We start from the raw sequence: 14,911 nt of genomic DNA on the forward strand, positions 1-14,911 counted from the left end.
GTCTACATTCCCACCAACAGTGTAAGAGGGTTCCTTTTTCCCCGCATCCTTGCCAACACCTGTTGTTGGTGGTGTTGCTGATGATGGCTATTCTAACAGGGGTGAGGTGGAATCTTAGTGTGGTTTTAATTTGCATTTCCTTTATTGCTAGAGATGGTGAGCATTTTTTCATGTGTTTTTTTAGACATTTGAATTTCTTCTTTTGAGAAAGTTCTGTTTAGTTCACTTGCCCATTTCTTTATTGGTTCATTAGTTTTGGGAGAATTTAGTTTTTTGAGTTCCCTATATATTCTGGTTATCAGTCCTTTGTCTGATGTGTAGCTGGCAAATACTTTCTCCCACTCTGTGGGTGTTCTCTTCAGTTTAGAGACCATTTCTTTTGATGAACAGAAGCTTTTTAGCCTTATGAGGTCCCATTTATCTATGCTATCTCTTAGTTGCTGTGCTGCTGGGGTTCCATTGAGAAAGTTCTTGCCTATACCTACTAACTCCAGAGTATTTCCTACTCTTTCCTGTATCAACTTTAGAGTTTGGGGTCTGATATTAAGATCCTCGATCCATTTTGAGTTAATCTTGGAATAGGGTGATATACATGGATCTAGTTTCAGTTTTTTGCAGACTGCTAACCAGTTTTCCCAGCAGTTTTTGTTGAAGAGGCTGCTTTTTCTCCATTGTATATTTTTAGCGCCTTTGTCAAAGACAAGTTGGTTATAGTTGTGTGGCTTCATATCTGGGTCCTCTATTCTGTTCCACTGGTCTTCATGTCTGTTTTTGTGCCAGTACCATGCTGTTTTTATTGTTATTGCTTTGTAATATAGTTTGAAGTCAGGTATCGTGGTACCTCCTGCATTGTTCTTTTGACTGAGTATTGCCTTGGCTATTCGTGGTCTCTTGTGTTTCCACATGAATTTAACGGTAGATTTTTCAATCTCTTTAATGAATGTCATTGGAATTTTGATGGGAATTGCATTAAACATGTAGATTACTTTTGGGAGGATAGACATTTTTACTATGTTGATCCTCCCAATCCACAAGCATGGGAGATCTCTCCACTTTCTATAGTCTTCCTCAATCTCTTTATTCAGAAGTGTATAGTTTTCCTTATAGAGGTCTTTCACATCTTTTGTTAGGTTTACACCTAGGTATTTGATTCTTTTTTGAGGCTATTGTAAATGGAATTGTTTTCATACATTCTTTTTCACTTTGTTCATTATTAGTGTATAGAAATGCTAATGATTTTTCTATGTTGATTTTATATCCTGCTACCTTGCTATAGCTATTGATGGTGTCTAGAAGCTTCTGAGTAGAGTTTTTTGGGTCTTTAAGATATAGGATCATGTCATCTGCAAATAGGGATATTTTGACAGTTTCTTTACCTATTTGTATTCCTTTTATTCCTTCTTCTTGCCTAATTGCTCTGGCTAGGAATTCCAGTACTATGTTGAATAGGAGTGGAGATAGTGGGCATCCTTGTCTGGTTCCTGATTTTAGAGGGAATGGTTTCAGTTTTTCTCCGTTAAGTATAATGCTGGCTGTAGGTTTGTCATATATAGCTTTTATAATGTTGAGGTACTTTCCTTCTATTCCTAGTTTTCTTAGAGCTTTTATCATGAAATGGTGTTGGATCTTATCAAAGACTTTTTCTGCATCTATTGAGATGATCAAGTGGTTTTTGTCTTTGCTTCTGTTAATGTGGTTTATTACATTTATTGATTTTCATATGTTGAACCACCCCTGCATTCCTGGGATGAAGTCTACTTGGTTGTGGTGAATGATCTTTTTGATGTGTTGTTGAATTCGGTTTGCCATTATTTTGTTGAGGATTTTTGCATCAATGTTTATTAAGGAGATTGGCCTATAGTTCTCCTTTTTGGCAGTGTCTTTGCCTGGTTTTGGGATAAGTGTAATACTGACTTCATAAAATGTGTTTGGCAGTTTTCCTTCCCTTTCTATTTTGTGGAACAGTTTAAGGAGGGTTGGTAATAGTTCTTTAAAGGTGTGATAGAATTCAGCAGAGAATCCATCAGGTCCTGGACTTTTCTTTTTGAGGAGACTCTTGATTGCTTCTTTAATTTCATTTTATGTTATAGATCTGTTCAGGTGATTAAGTTCCTCTTGGTTCAGTTTTGGATGATTATATGTATCTAGAAATCTGTCCATTTTTTTAAGATTTTCAAATTTATTTGAATATAGGTTCTCAAAGTAGTCTCTGATGATTTCCTAGACTTCCATGGTGTTTGTTGTTATCTCCCCTTTTGCATTCCTGATTCTACTAATTTGGGTTTTTTCTCTCCTCATTTTAGTCAGGTTTGCCAGGGGTCTGTTGATCTTGTTTATTTTTTCAAAGAACCAACTTTTTGTTTCATTAATTCTTTGTATGGTTTTTTTGGTTTCTATTTCATTGATTTCAGCTCTTATTTTTATTGTTTCTCTCTTTCTACTTGTTTTGGGATTTGCTTGTTCTTGTTTTTCTAGGAGTTTGAGATGTATCATTAGGTCATTGATTTGGGATCTTTCAGTCTTTTTAATATATGCACTCATGGCTATAAACTTTCCTCTCAGGACTGCCTTTGCTGTGTCCCATAGGTTCCACTAGGTTGGGTTTTCATTTTCATTGACTTCCAGGAACTTTTTAATTTCCTCTTTTATTTCATAAATGATTCATTCTTCATTAAGTAATGACTTATTCAGTTTCCAGTTGTTTGCATGTTTTTTGTCTTTACTTTGTTGTTGAGTTCTAGTTTTATTGCATTGTGATCACATAGAATGCATGGTATAACTTCTATTTTGTTGTATTTGCTGAGGCTTACTTTGTGCCCTAGGATATGATCTATTTTGGAGAAGATTCCATGGGCAGCTGAGAAGAATGTATATTGTGTAGAAGTTGGATGAAATGTTCTGTAAACATCAAGTAGGTCCATTTGATCTATTGTATATTTTAGATCCTGAATTTCTTTATTGATTTTTTGTTTGGATGACCTATCTATTGATGATAATGGGGTGTTAAAGTCTCCCACAATCACTGTGTTGGAGTTAATATATGCTTTTAGGTCCTTCAGGGTATGTTTGATGAAATTGGGTGCGTTGACATTGGGTGAATATAGGTTGATGATTATTATTTCCTTTGGGTCTATTTCCCCTTTTATTAGTATGGAATGTCCTTCTTTATCTCATTTGATCAATGTAGGTTTGAAGTCTACTTTGTCAGAGATAAGTATTGCTACTCCTGCCTGTTTTTGGGGGCCATTGGCTTGGTAAATCTTCTTCCAGCCTTTCATCCTAAGCCTATGCTTATTTCTGTCGGTAAGGTGGGTCTCCTGTAAGCAACAAATTGTTGGATCTTCCTTTTTAATCCATTTCATCAAGTGGTGCCTTTTGATGGGTGAATTAAGTCCGTTAACATTAAGCGTTAGTACTGATAGGTATGTGGTGATTCCTGTCATTTAACTGTCTTAGTTGTTTGAAGGTTTGATTGTGTGTACCTAAGTTGAGGTTACTCTCTACTGTCTTGCTTTTTCTTTTCCTGTGGTTTGGTGCTTGCCTGTCTTTTCATGGTTATGTTGGGTTTCACTTTCTGTGTGCAGGATCCCTTGAAGAATCTTTTGTAGTGGTGGCTTTGTGGTCACATACTGTTTTAGTTTCTGCTTATCATGGAAGACTTTTATTGCTCCATCTATTTTGAATGATAGTTTTGCTGGGTAGAGTATCCTGGGGTGGAAGTGATTTTCATTCAGTGCCTGGAAGATCTCACCCCACGCTCTTCTTGCTTTTAATGTTTCTGTTGAGAAGTCTGCTGTGATTTTGATGGATTTGCCTTTGTATGTTATTTGTTTTTTCTCTCTTACACTCTTCGGTATTCTTTCCCTAGTTTCTGAACTTGTCGTTTTAATGATGATATGCTGTGGGGTAGTTCTATTTTGGTCTGGTCTGTTTGGTGTTCTGTAGGCCTCTTGCATCTGTATGGGAATAGATTTCTCTAGATTTGGGAATTTTTCTGTTATTATTTTGTTGAATATATTATGCATTCCCTTTGCTTGCACCTCTTCTCCTTCTTCGATGCCCATGATTCTCAGGTTTGGTCTTTTGATGGAGTCGGTGAGTTCTTGCATTTTCTTTTCACAGGTTTTGAGTTGTTTAATTGATAGTTCCTCGGTTTTTCCTTTAATTACCATTTCATCTTCGAGTTCTGAGATTCTGTCTTTTCTTTGTTCTATTCTGCTGGATTGGCTTTCCATTTTGTTTTGGAATTCTGTGTCATTTTTTTTTTCCTGAGGTTATCCATACCCTGGGTGGTTTCCTCTTTAATGTTGTCTATTTTTGTCCTGAGTTCATTTATCTCTTTATTAATCGTGTTCTCTGTTTCACTTTGGTGTTTATACAGTGCTTCTATGGTTTCCTTTATTTCTTCTTTTGTTTTTTCAAATTCTCTATTTTTGTTATCTTGGAATTTCTTGAGTGTCTCCTGTACATTTTGGTTGACCCTATCCAGTATCATCTCTATAGAATTCTCATTGAGTACCTGTAGGATTTCTTCTTTTAGATTGTTCTTGTGGGCTTCATTGTGTTCTTTGGCATAGCTTATCTTCATTTTGTTGGAGTCTGGATCTGAGTATCTATTTTCTTCATTTCCCTCTGGTTCCTGTACTAATTTTTTTGCTGTGGGGAAACTGGTTTCCCTGTTTTTTCTGTCTTCCTGTCATTGCCCTTGGTGTTGTTATTGTCCCTGTACTGTGTGCAATTAAGTATTTTCTAGCTTGTAATAATAACAATGGTGATATTTAGAATGGAAGGGTGAGAGGAGATGGAAAGCAAAGAAGTTAAAGGAAAATGGAAAAAGAAATAAACAAGTAGAAAAAAAGCAAAACAAAGAAACAAAAAAGTTTCAAAGATATAAACAGGGAGAGACAGTATACTAATTAACCATAAGCTGAAAAGGCATTAGAGAGACACAGAGAGGATTAAAAATAAAAAAAAATAAATGAAAAAAAAATATAAAAAAATCTCCAAGTTCAAATGCAATAAAGTTTTAGTCTTAATAATTTTGGCATTCATCCCTCTGCCTCCAATCCTGGAGATGGTCCCTCAGTTGTTGTTCTGTAGTTGTCTCATCAAAGGGGAAAAATAAAATAAAACAGAACCGCCGAAAACAAAACAAAACAAAACAAAAAACCCCACAAAGTGTACGAAGTTCAAATGCAATACAGTTTCAGTAAGTTTTTCAGCATGCAGGTGTAGTTCGGTTGTTGTCTCATCAAAGGTAGGGAGAGAGAAAAAAAAGAGTCTGGAGAAAGGTCTTTGAATGTCTATCTGTGGCTGGGGCTCGCCTGCCCGCTGCTGTCAGCCTGCTGTTGTTGGCAGTGTTGTTTATGCAGATCTCAGGGGTGAGCTTAGCACTCACCTGGCCCTGCAGGCTTTGCTTACTCAGAGTTCTCCTGGGCGGGACCCTCTGCTGCAGGCTTTCCCCTCTCCAAGCACTGGGGGAGGTGACACTGCACCCACTTTCTCAGGCTGGTGTGTTTAGTTACAGTTCATGTGGGAAGTGGGTCTTTCCCCCTCTCCTGTGGAGTTTTCCTCCCACTGCCGCTTTTACAAGCTTTCCTGCTCCTGGTTACTGGGCGGGTGCCACTGCTTCTGCCTTTTCCAGCTGGCTTGTTTATTTACGGTTCCAGGAGGGATTTCCCTCCCCCCACTTCAGCGCTGAGGGTGCCCCACCCTCTTTGCTATGTGTCTTTATTGTTGTTATTTCTTATTACTCAGTTTCTCTTTTTTCCCTGGGTGGGGGTCGGTCTGTCCAGGGGGCTATGCTGATCCAGCCCAGGGTTGTCTGTGGGAGTACTGCACACAGCTTAGCTCACCTTGTGGTCCACGTCTTCCCAAGCCATCTGGGCACTGGCATCTGGTGGCGGCCTGGGTGCCCACTTGGTTTTTCCATTTAACGTGAAGTGGAGATGCTCTGTGCAGGCTGGAGGTGTGGAGGGGTCAAAGTTTTGCCTCTTCTTGGTGGTTTTACCTGTAAGGTGAATCTCCAGTGTCTCTCCAAGATTTTACTTTAGGAGGCAAGCTTTGTGCTTCCTCCCTCTAGCTGCCATCTTCGAATCCTCTGACTTCCTGTTCTGTTGACATGCTTGCTATTGTCCTTCATAGAATACCAGCCAGCATGGGGAGCAGAGGAGGGGGATTCCTCACTCTATCAATCACAGGCCAAGGCTGTGACCTGCAGAGCCATTAACAGTGAAGTCAGCTCCCCTTCGGACCAAAGTCTGCAAGCAGAGATGTAAGGCACATTGCTATTGATCTAGATGCCCCAAGCCTGGTTTCACCCCAACAGAACTAAAAGTTTGTGCAAGAGAAGTAGATATGAGGACCCACAGATAGATAGAGGTAACAGCCCTGGTCTTCTCCAAGGTCACAAATCAACAAGGATAACATCAGGGCTGTGGAGTGACTCAAGTGGTAGAGCACCTGCTTAGCAAGTGTGAGGCCCTGAGTTCAAACTGTAGTACTGCCAAAAAAAAAATCTTAAAAATCTCAGTCCTTTGCACTGTAGGAGAGCTAGTAATTGGAGGGCTACTGGGCAGGCTCACTGTTTAGACCTCTTCCTGATTATGGAACTGTGCCTCACAGTCAAAGGGGAGGATGGCACGTGGGGGACTCTGAGGCTTCCTGACGTAGAGCAGAGGAACAGAGTGCATCAAGGATATGTTCTTGACAGTCCTAGCACAGCTCCTCCTCTGTTGTTTGGTTTTGGTGCTGGGGACTAAACGCAGGGCCTCCTATACACTATGAACTCTTACTTCTCATAAAAACTCAACAACTTTGAGGGCGTGATCTTTGCTTTCATTTTATACGTTAGGAAAGCGAGGCCCAGCATGTTTTAGTAACTGCCAACGGTGGGCAGCTCTGAGCACTGCCAGGCGCCCCTCTTGGAAGTCATGGAGTTGTCTGCACACAACTGTAACCATAGTCCTAAACAAGAAGCCTGATTCTGGGAGTTCAGCATGTCAGGTCTGGCCCCTCATCCTAAAGAAAGCAAATGGAGTAATGGTGAAAAGGTAGGGAAGGATTTGAATCGGTGTAGCTTTGCTGGGAAGATGGACAGTCAGCATGTCAGCCTGTCTTTGGGTACTGACATGGGCTTTAGGTTTCAATAGAAGAACTGGGGCAGGGGTAAGCTGTGTCATAATTAAGCAGATCTGGTTGATCATTATCTCATTATGGTCCTGCAAGGTGTTCTGAGGAAATCCTTATGGCTTCAGGGGACAGTCCTGTTCCCACGAGAAGCTCGCTCCTGATTAGTAGGCAGTCTGGGGTGCTTTGTTTGCAAGGCTCTGCTGTTCCTGGAATCCGAGGTGACTGCAGGTTCAGGACAGTGACTGGAGACTTTGAGGCCCGCATGGGAAATTGTAAAGCCTGGCAGTAAGATATCTCAGTTATTCTCTTTGTGCCTTTAGCCTTGAAGGCAGATGAGATAGGTTAGGTTTCTAGGCAGATACTCCTTGAGTGATTAACACGCACAGTTAACTGAGAGTCAGACCCAAAGTTTTTTTTTCTGTTTGTTTTTTGGCATTGAGACCTGCTAGATGACTCAAAATTTTAAGACAAAAGAGACAGATGCAAAATGAAGACAGAAACACCAGGCTGTAATCCTGCTTTTAATTACCTCATGGGCCCAAGAGTCATGTTCTTTAGAAAAAGAAGCTTCTAAGTATTTGCTATAAACCACCAACCTGGCTGAGGGAGTCTGTGATGTGCACAGGATGACAGCTTATCTTACAGAATCCCAGCTCATGCAAGCTCGTGAAGACCCTCAGAGAACAGCAGGAAAAGAACACTTAACTGTCTGATTCAAAGAAGCTTCCTAATTACATCTGACCAAGAAACTCCTGCTCCACCCCCACCCCCAACTCCTGCAGACCCTGGGATGGGAAACTGCCTGCATTTGCCAAAGTACTCTAACCGGGTCCCTGTTACCAGCTGATGAGGCCTTCCTCAGTTCTTTAGGCAACAAAGAAGATACTGCTCCAGGTGCAGCAAAAGAACCACAAAAATGAAGGAAGACAGCAAGGAATGATTTATTAGCAAAGCCGAAATGCACCTCAGGACATGAGGGAGGCAGTTCAGAGGTGGGTGTTGGGCTCAAAGAGCATGGGGCAGCAGGACAAAACCAGCGTCTGTGTCCTTATCTTCATTTTCACCATCTACATGCACTGCGTGGGAACTTCCTGTCATCACAGTCCCAAGCCCCTGGCCAGGATAAGAGCACTAGCTGGCATAAAGATAAAGTTACCTAACATACATAAAAATGGAGAAATGAGCTTAAAGTTTTGGCTGGCCTGGGATGAGAGCAATTCTCAATTTGTCTCTACCTTCACGTAGCAGTATTACAATTAGAAAAGATAAAGCAAATGCCAGGATTTATGCATACGGAACTCTAGTGTGGGTCCCGGTTACCAGAACCGGGACATAAGCTTTTTCTTGGGAAATAAGGCTTTGTCCCAGTGCCAGAGTTCTTGGGGCAGGCCATTTTTGAAACAGATCAGAGGGACCTTCCACCCACTGCTGCTAGAAACTGAGGACTACAGTAGCTGCCGGGTGCCAGGGCCAGTGGTGGCTAAAGCCCAGAGCAATGAGCCTCCAACCTGACAGCCTGAAGGCCTAAGTCTCAGCAGTAAAGCCTGGCGCAGCAGGCCTTAGAGCTGTGATCTCGGGGTGTGGTCCCCCAGCCCCTAGGCCTTGGGCACTCAAGAGCCTGGTATGTCACAACTAGAAAAGCTTTTTCTGACCTACTCACAATTCCTATCCAGGTAGAGCAAAAGGACCCCAGCCAGCTGACTGGTAACATTTTCACTTAGAACTTCTCAGTTCTCTTATGTTTTTCTATTTTGATAGAAGAGAAAATGAACAGGGCATGGTGGTACATGCCTGAAATCCCAACACTCATGAAGCTGAAGCAGGAGGACCCCGAGTTCCAGGCCAGCCTGGACTACATGGCAGGACCTTGTCTGGGGGTGGGAGAGAGAACACAGCTACTTTACTGCAAGAGGGGGCTTTTCTTCTACATGTGAAGTTCTTGGGAATCATAAGATCAAGGAGAGAGTCAGGCAGAGGGGTGCACGCCTGTGACTCCAACACTTGGGTGACACACCCTGAGCCTGAGGCAGGAGGATTGTGAATTTGACCAGGCTGAGCTACATAGTAAAACTGTATGTCAAGGCCAAACTGGGTCAAAAAGTTAGCAAGATCCTACCTCAAAAAGCAAGCCAGGTATGGTGGCACACACTTGAAAGTCCAGCTATTCAGGAGGTACAGATAGGATTTCACTCAGAGGCTGGCCTGAACAAAATGTATGAGACACTACCTGAAAAATAACTAAAAGCAAATAGGCCTAGGAGCATAAGACCCTGAGTTCAACTCCCAGCACCAAAAAAATTTAATTATATAAAACATTGTTTCAGTTCCCAACATGAAGAAATGACAACTATTTGAGTGATGGATATGCCAACTAACTTGCTCTGATATCAAATGCCATGTGCACAAATTGAAGTCTGGATCTGGGGTGTAGCTCAGTGATCTGCTTAGCATGCTGGAGGCCCTGGGTTCAATCCCCATAAATGCATACAATTACTGTGTGTCAACTGAAAATAAAAAGTACACTTAAAGTGATATTTCAGTTATACAGTCAAATTAGTGACCCATACATTCTTTTCTTTAAAAAAATACTAGAATCCTAGGCAGTGGATGAACACAAAGGTAACTATTATTCCCTAAGATCATTGTGAAATAAATGGAAATCCTTCAAAGACAACCGTTTCCCTTAATTCCTGAAAGTAATGAAAGCTCTTAAGAGAACAGGAAGTGTGTCAGCCTGGAGGGCAAAGATGGATGAGACAGCTGCCATCGCCCACGGGAAAGGCTCTGGAACTCAGGTGGAGTCTCCCTTTGTGACAGGCTGTGTCTCTCACCAGGTCTGCTGAAATGTGGTGCGTGCCGAGGCGCTGGCAGGGGATCCGACACCTTCTACAGCACAAGCCTGTCACCACACACAGTGCGTGCTCACTGCCCACAGACAACAGCCCATGACGGTGCTGTGTGGCAGAAGGCCAGCATTCTTCCAGCCTCTGACGTTAGAAGCCTGTCCCAGCTCATAGGTTCTGAGCCTGACAGAGGCAGAGGAAGCCCTGACGCCGCCCATTCTGGGACCATCCTGTCAGTGTCCATGGCTCACTGCTGGGCCTTTACACTCCTGCACACAGATTTGAAGTAGCAAGTAACCTGACGCTTGCCTTTGTACCTTCCACACACTGTCCAAACGTGTGTGAACCGCATGGGGCTGACCTTCCTAAACTCATGAACTCATAGCCCGATCTGTCTGCTCCGTGTTCTGTTAGGAGTTAGGCCACACTGCCCACGTCACGTTTTAAGCAGACGCCTGTTGACACGAGTGAAGTCCTTCTCTCTGTGTTTCATGCCGCAGTTAGGAGAGTATGGCTTTCCGAGCCAAAGGGGTCTGGGTTAAATCCCATGTTAACTCCTTAATAGCAAGAGTTTCCTGCACTGATTTCTTCACTTCAACACTAGTTCACAGTCCTCCATGGACAGGTGCTGATGGACAGCGCCAAGGTCCAACCTAGGCCCAGATGTAGCAGGCAAAGCCTCCTAGTGGTGGCAATGGTGACAAATGGCGCTTCTCCAGGTGCTCTAGAAGACAGCAGCTCTCATGAACCATACAGCTTTCGGCCCACTCCACACACCAGAGTCTGAGGCTGCCTTCTAGCTCTCTGCTCAGGCTTCTTCCCATAGGCAAGTCTCTGGACCCCTGCTCCGAGGGAAAGAAAAATATATGGGCAGGTCTAGATCTTGCAGCCGAGTTCACTTTCATTCAAGGAGCCACTCAGTTTGCCTCCACCTGCCTGCTTGGTTGATATGAGGAGAAATAACCTATATGCATAGTGTTCAGCAATCAACGATGTCGTAATAATCAAGCCCCCCTTGCTTCTCTTAGGTTGTACGTTCCTTGCCCTGAAATGAAGCACCTGTGGGGTACAGCGATCTTCCTGGTGATGTTAAGCAATTGTAATATTGTGCATCCAGACACATTTACATAGATTAAGGTCAGGTGTGACCCGCAGAGACCACTGATCCTACAGATCAATCAAAGGCTTGCTGTTTTCATTCTCAGAGGAATTTTTCTTGCTTATCTTTATTTATTCATTGTGGTGGTACTGGGGTTTGAACTCAGGGCCTTATGTTTACTGGGCAGGTGCTCTACCACTTGAGTCATGCCTCTAGCCCTTTTTTGCATTAGGTAATTTTCATACAAGGTCTCAAGGTTTTGGCCAGGGCTAGCTTCAGACCAAGATCCTCCTGCTTCCAGCAACCCAGTAGCTGGGATCACTGGCCTGTGCCACCACGCCTGGCAATACTGGGGTTTGAACTCAGGGCCTGGTGCTTGCTGTGTGGACACTCCACCACTCATGCCACATCATGAAGCCCATGCCAGGCTTACTGCATGACATGGAGTCTTACTAATTTTTTCCCCAGGCTGACCTGGAATCATGGTCCTTCAATCTCCGCCCTCCGAAGTAGCTGGGGTGACAGGTGTGAGCTACCAGCGCCCACTTTCTTATGCTTCTTTTATGCTGTTTATAATGGCGCTATAGTTTGGATCTGGAATGTCCCCGAAGTGTTAAAGGCCTGGTCCAGCTTGATGTGGTTGGGAGGTGGTAGAAACTTTAAGAGGTGGAGCCTAGTCAGAAGTAAGTTATGTCACTGAGGGTGTGCCCTTGAAGGGGATATGGGTGAAGTAGAAATAGGGACCACCTGTTACTGGTGGATGCAGTGTATCATGGTTCTTGGGGTGCAAGGTGTAAGATGAGGCCCAGGCAAGCCAATAGCAAGGAGTGATTTACTAGTAAATGAAGAGTACAACTCAGAGTGCTGAGGAGGGCAGTGGGATAAGGACTGACTGCCTCAAAGTTGTCAGGTTTGGGGTCTTTATTATCCAATAGGGTGGGTTACCAGGTGGTGAAATGCTCAGTGGCTACCCAGGTGTGGGAAGTCATACACCTGTGCTGTTGAGAAGGCGAGGGAAGGCACCTGCACGTTTGATCCTTTGTGCCTTTCTGAGTTTAGTGCCGACCCCCAGTGGAAGGTCATATAGAGGTCAGTACACCCCTCAAGGCCCATGTATGACCTTCCTATGAGTAGGGTGCTAGATAAGGAGGATATAGGGACATTATCTTAATTATTGGTTCAGCTGTGCACCATGTGGGGTTTTCCCACTCTGCCTCTAAGAAAGGAGACTGAAACCTGTAGCCATGGGCATATCCTCATTCCTGCTCAGGTCTCCCTAGCTGCATGCCTTAACAGACCTGCACGGGATAAGAGATGGACAGGTTCCCACGCCCTTAATCCATAACCTGCTACCCACCAAGATTCTCTCTCCTCCCTTGTTGACAACGTATGGAACGTGCCCTCTGGTCTTTCTACTCTTCTCACGAGGACAAACCTACTTTGCAGGGGCAGAATGACACCACAATGTCCCCAAAAATGAACTGACCATCAATACGTATTTTCAATGTGAAAATATCCTTAAGTCATGAGAAGAGATTTGTTTTGGCAGTATTGGGGTTTGAGCTCAGGACTTTGTGCTTGCTGGCAGGCACTCCACCACTTGAGCCCCACCCCCAGCTATTTTTGCTTTAGGCATTTTTCATATAGGTCCTCAAGTTTTTGCCCAGGGATGGCCTCAGACAATGATCCTCCTACCTATGGCCTCCCCAGTAACTGGGATCACAGGTGTGTCCACACCTGGACTAGGAAGCGATCTCTTTAAAAATGATATCCTCATAACTAGTGGCAAGTTACCAGACCCTGGACCACTCTAACAACCCAATTAAAAGGCCTGTCCCTTCCTCTGATTTGGGGTAAACTGATCTCTGTCAGTTTGGTTCCTCCCCAAACCTTCCCCACACCCTCTCCCTGCATCTCTCCTTTGCTGAGAAAAAGCCTCCTTAAAACATTTGCTCTATGTCTCAGTTTTTACTTCTGTCATCACTCAGAGAGCGCTCTCTCATCCCACATCATGGGACCCAGCCCTCTCCGCCTCCTCTCTTGTGCTTCCCCACCACGAGGCCAAGTGGCATTGCTCTGCCATGAGTTCCCATCACAAAAATGTGAACGGGCCCAAAAGCAATGGGGCCAACCACTCATGGACTGGAGGCTGCAAGACTGAGCCGGAATAAATGCTTTCTGTCTAAAGTTGATTGTCTCAGGCAAAGCTAGCAGAGACAGCATGTGGTCATGGAACAGACTTCAAAGGGAACAGAGAACACAAGGAAAATTAGTTCCCCCCCATCTCATGTCCCTTTAGCCATCCTTGGAAGCAGCCACTGTCTCCAGCATCTCTGAAAACGGTACTTTATACAATGTCCTTGTCCTCTGTCCAAATGAGCAGCGTGCCAGATGCTGTGTTCTGCACCTTGGTAATATTACGGATATTTCACATCAGCACATGAAGAATTCTGTTTGAATGCTGTGATTGTCGAATGGGTACACCCTAATGTATTTTATCCTCTCCCTATGGATGGCTATGTGAGCTGCTTCTAATCTTTTCATATTAAAAATAATCCTGTACATATGAAATTGAACAATCCTGTTCATCTATCTTAGGTGGGCATGAGCAGAAGCAAGGAAATGCACTGGGCTACAAAATTCCATTCCCTAAAACTCTTAGATGGCCCCTACCCCAGACCAACGATTATGATAATTATCCTGTATCCTCCTTATGGAGCCCACTCCCACATCAAGGTCATGCATTCACCTGGAGGGTTGTAATGACCACTATATGACCTCCCACTGGCAGAAAGGCAGCGAGAATCAAATGTCCAGGTGCCTGCTCTTCCTCAAAAGTGCAGGCATGTGATTCCCCCCAACCCCAGGCAGCCACTGTGAAGTCTTCAAACCATTTAGGAAGGAAGCACAGGAGGAAGGCTTTACTTTCCCACTGCCAGTAAGCCCACCCTATTGGACAGTAAAACCCCAAGCCCCAACAACTTGGATTCAATCAGCCCTCACCACAACTGTCCACCTCATGTAAGGTGCACCTCCACCTTCTATAAATCATCATTGCTATCTTCCTGCTCTTGGTAGTTCTTCCTAATCTCAGACATGTGTCCAAAGCACTAAAGGACAATCTGGAACACCCCAGTCACTATTAACTGAGTGTCTCTAGACATAACTGGGTCATGGGGGCATGTCTATTATCAATTCATTCAGCTGAATATACATTCAGCTGGAATTTATATTCCAATTTATATTTCTGCCAGCAACATTCCAGAGTCCCTGTTCATCAGGGGCATTTTAAATGACCAAATTGTCTACATTAAAAAAAAAAAAAAGAAAAACAGAAGCTTTCAATATTTTCCTTTGGTGCATAATCTGAGTTTACTTTTGTCGGGACGAAGAGAAAGTTCCCCTCCACCTTCTCAAGGTTTGCTGGAATAAACTGACAAAGTTAAACAGGAGGAAAGGCATATACGAATTTACTCGCGTGCAAAAGGGAAAAATCAGGAGTGTGCGGGGCGGGCTGCTTAGCCTCGTTCATCAACTTCTGTACCCCTTTCTACAGAGGGATTGGGAATAAACGGTCCTTCGGATGGTGCAGCTGGTAAAAAGATCCCTTTGTGAGTTGACTGCACCCCGCAGACAGGTCCTATTACTTGAAGGAAGGACCCCTCAGCCCCCTCCGAGGCAGTGACCTCCGGGACGGGAATGAGGCAGTCGCGTGCCCTGTGCTTTACAGGGGGATCAGCGCACCTTCGCCCGCGCTTGGGCTGAGGAGCAACAATGCTTTTAGGCCTTTTATTTTCTCTAGTTCAAATTACTCTGCTTGCTGAAATTGCGCCGTTTG

Source organism: Castor canadensis, chromosome 1 (genome assembly GCF_047511655.1).
Source record: "Castor canadensis chromosome 1, mCasCan1.hap1v2, whole genome shotgun sequence".
NCBI classification, from domain to species: domain Eukaryota; kingdom Metazoa; phylum Chordata; class Mammalia; order Rodentia; family Castoridae; genus Castor; species Castor canadensis.